Below are 4,435 nucleotides of genomic sequence, written 5' to 3' on the forward strand. Positions count from 1 at the left end.
ACATGAAAGAAAGGTAGAAATGACCACCGAAGGAGAACGAAGCGCCGGATTGCAAAACGGACAATGGAAAAAATGCTCGAATGCATGAGACGAACACATATGCAGATGCAATGCACATGATGACATGATATGAGATGCATGACACGCAAGCAATGACAAGGCAACAACAGCGAATAACTGCACGACACCTGGCACATCGGTCACGGGGCGTTACAGTAGCTCTATCTCTCAAATGAGCTATCACAACGCTAACCCTAGAAAGGAGGAGGGAGAGGTCTATTTATAGTCTTAGTGCAAATGGGGGTAAAGTGAAGGGGTACATGGGCCTCAGCCCGTAACTGGACACAGCCAGGTACCGGACGTCCGCTGGGGACTGGTCGTCCGGTGGCTCGTGGGCGGCCGGACGTCCGGTAGGGGCCGGTCGTCCGCTCGATCTCGCTCGGATGCTGGTGTAGCGGATTTCTGGTCTGGACCGATCATCCGGTCGCTGGTCGTCCGGTGGCGTCGGACGTCCGCTCGTTTGGCTCGGGTGCAGGGACACTGGCCGTCCGGTGGATCTTCAGGCGCCGGACGTCCGGACCCGACCGGTCTTCCGGTGGCTGGAGCTTCTTCGACAGCTCTTCTTCTTGCGTCTTCGTTTCCACGCTTCCCTCGCGGATGGTGTAGGTGTTCCTTGGCGCTTGCACTCCTTCACGTCGTCCGCAGCGTTTCGACAATACCTATGCATGCACACGGGAGAAGTGTCAAGTAGTATACCATCCTCGAAGGGGTCAAGTGAGCACGTGTAAAGGATATGATTCACCTTTGTGTATGTGAAGTAGAAGTCCCACGTGTCACTTGCCAAACGGACTCTTAACATGGTGCCCATAGGATGCTCCGCATCAATATCACATACACCCTCACTCAAAGGAACCGACATCCTTGTCGGCCCATCACAAACGTTCCCTCTTGATACAGGTATGTGCATCTAGTCCGGCACATGTGCCATGCCGTGTGTCACAATGGGCACAGGGGCCATGCTCCACATGCCCGCACACCTGACCCGCGCATTCCCATGCCGTGTGCCACAGCGGACACATGCGCCATGCGCCACATGCCTGCACACCTGACCCGCGCATTCCCATGTAACCGCAACAGTCGATTCTGATACCAATTGTAACGCCTTGGCCACAACCACCATTTCCCGGCTATTACGTCTAGCGGGGTCTAGACTATACCCACAGACCAACACTAGTCTTTTTTGCGCATTTTGTCCTCACTCGTGCGCAGCGCATACAGGAGTAACTTCCCGGTTGGTCACCCATCCTAAAATCGCTCCAAGACAAGCACCCATAACTTTGGAGTTCTTTGCGAATGAGCTCCCAAAAAAGAAGGAATTTCTTTGTTGATATGAGTAATCTATCATTCCTATTAAGCCAAGCTCTGACAATAGCTCATGACAATTCTGTGGTACATATATTCTCATGCCATGACATGTCGGTTAATCTATGACCGGTTGGCCCGGATATCTATGTTACCCTCCACCCGCGGAGTTTCGAAGCATACGCCTTTTTTCTATATGTTTTGCAACACCATTATAATAACATGTAGAACTTTGACGACACTGTTTTTACACAAAAAGGAGAGGTACATAGATGGAGTGAAGAGATGAAGCACTGTTCAAAGGACCTATAGTATCCCTGCTTCAACACGTTTAGTTGTAGAAAAACATTTGGAAGACATATTCATTGTCTACGATGCTAAAGGGATTCGTTGCAAGGAAAGCAATTTTTTTCCTACGAGAAAACAAATAAACTCAAGATCCAATCTACTAGCGCTAGCAATGAGTGGGAAAAGGTATACACACCCTCGTAGAACATGCGTTTTTAACGATCTAAAGATCGTGGGCGATGTAGTCGTACTTTCGTCGAATCAATTCGATGTAGCACCACACGAATGATGCCTCCGAATTGCACACATGTGCAGCTTGATGTCGTATCCTCCTTCTTGATCCGGCAAGCGAGGGGGAGAGGTGGATGAGATCGATCTGGTAGCACGACGGCGTGGTGGAGGAAGTATGGTTGAAATCCGATAGAGCTTTATTAAGAACTGCGCGGATGAGTGACGTATGGAACGAGAGGGAGGCAGCCAACAACCGAGGTGTGTGGTCCCATCCCTCCTCTATTTATAGGCGTGGGGGAGGAGTCTTGGCCCCTCCGCCAAACCTCTAGGGACTGCACACCAAAGGGGGGAAGGAAATCTCCTCCTTCCTTCCCCACCAATCATGACCCCTCCTTTTTAGGGATCTTGATCTTATCCCTTCGGGATTTGATCCTATTCCTTTTGGGGGGGGGGGGTATTTTGGTGTGTATGGACCAGAGGTATGGTGCCTTGGCCACCACTCATGTCCAGGTGGGTCCGACTCGGGTACCTTCTAGAACCTACCCAGTATAATACTGAAAATCCTAAACTTTTCTGGTAACCCCGAAAATACTTTTCATATATGTTTTCTTTGTCTCTGGACCATTCCGAAGCTCCTCGTGATGCCCGAGATCCTGTCTAAGACTTTGAATCAAAATTCGATACACACCATCTTATTGTCTCATAAAATCCTAGCGACACTGAACGTTAGGTGTGTGACCCTACGGGTTCGTGAATATGAGGATATGATCAAGACTCCTCTCCGATCCATAACCAATAGTGGGGCCATGGATGCCCATAATGGTTCCCAGATATTTCATCGATTGAACCACGATGTCAAGGATTCAAATAATCTCGTATACGATTCCCTTTGTCTGGTAATATGTCGCTAGCCTGAGATTTGATCATTAGTATCACCACAGCTAGTTAAATCTCGTTACTGGCAAGTTCTCTTTAGTCGTTCCATAATACAATACCCCCGTGACCAAACACATTAGTCACATGCTTGCAAGCTAGTTAGGATGTTTTATTACCGAGAGGGCCCAAATATATCTCTCCGTTACATGGAGTGAGAAATCCTAGTCTTGATCCATGCAACCCAACTAGTGCCTTCCGAGATACATGAAGAGCACCTTTATGATCACCCAGTTACAAAGTGACGGTTGATGCCCACAAAGCATTCTTCCGGTACTATGGAATGGCATGATCTCATAGTCTAAGAAACAAATACTTGACATTAAGAAAGTTGTAGCAATTTAAACTTAGTGACACGATTAGATGCTAAGCTTATGATTGGGTATGTCCATCACACTATTCTCCTAATGATCTCATAGTCTAGTAGAGACTTACTGTGGACACAATATCTGTTTATGTATCTATACATGTATTTAAGTTTTCGGTTAGTACAATTATAAGATAGAGAATAAACACTTATCAAGAATAAGGGAATACGAGAATAACAACTTTATTATTGCTTCTAGGGCATATTTCCAATCGATGCACTGCTGGCTCGTAATCCTAGTTAGTGCTACCAACTGCTACAGTGTATTGTCAGACAAGAGTTCAGCAAGACCAGTTGTTACATATTCATTGTTTGTAAGGCACCGATGTCTCATACTCGCAGTTAATGCTTTCACGCCAACTCGTGATACAATTGTATTGTCAGACTAGATTTTAGCAAGACTACCTGTAAAATACAAGCGCAATACATATTCATTGTTTATAGCACAATATTGTCTCGTAATTGTAGTTAATGCTCCCGCGTCAGCTTGTGATAGCAAAATCGTACATGTATGCCCACACCATGACACATCGACTATTCTGCGCCTAACCGTCCGTATTGTTTTTTTAGTTGCGCTGGGTAACCAATGCTACCGTCTGCATGTAAATTCTAGAAGCGCGCGCTTAAAGCTACTTTAAATATATATTCTGCACCACCACTAATAGTATACAAAACTTTTCAAACATGCCGCTTACCCAAAGGAGAGATGGAGAGCTAGAACACCGTTTAAACTTTTTGAAACTCCGATTGCTCCTGTTTTCCTAAATAAAATAAAATTAATGAAGAAAACAGCCCATGCTGCAACTATTATCGTTCCAGAAAATGGTTTTTGTTCTCTTCCTTGACCGCGCGGATTGTCTGACTAGATTCCAGCGAGACCAGTTGTAATTGTTGTTTTGTAGCGCACAGTGGGCTCGTAATTGCAGTTAATGCTCTCGCGTCAGCTTGTGACAGTTAAAGCGTACTACATGCATGTATGCCCGTTTATTTAAAAAAAAGGAGAGATGGGCACGCTAGTTGCTATTCCCTCAGTTCCTAAATATTTGTTTTTCTAGACATTTCAAATGACTACTACATACGGATGTATGTAGACATATTTTGAAGTGTAGATTCACTCACTTTGCTTCGTATGTAGTCACTTATTGAAATGACTAGAAAGACAAGTATTTAGGAACGGAGGAAGTAGATGGAGAGGAGAGGAGAGGAGGGGCACCGTTCAAATTTCAAAAGCAGCCGCGCTTTCTACAGGGGTCA

The sequence above is a fragment of the Triticum aestivum genome, chromosome 3A, assembly GCF_018294505.1.
Source record: "Triticum aestivum cultivar Chinese Spring chromosome 3A, IWGSC CS RefSeq v2.1, whole genome shotgun sequence".
In the NCBI taxonomy this organism is placed as follows: Eukaryota; Viridiplantae; Streptophyta; class Magnoliopsida; order Poales; family Poaceae; genus Triticum; species Triticum aestivum.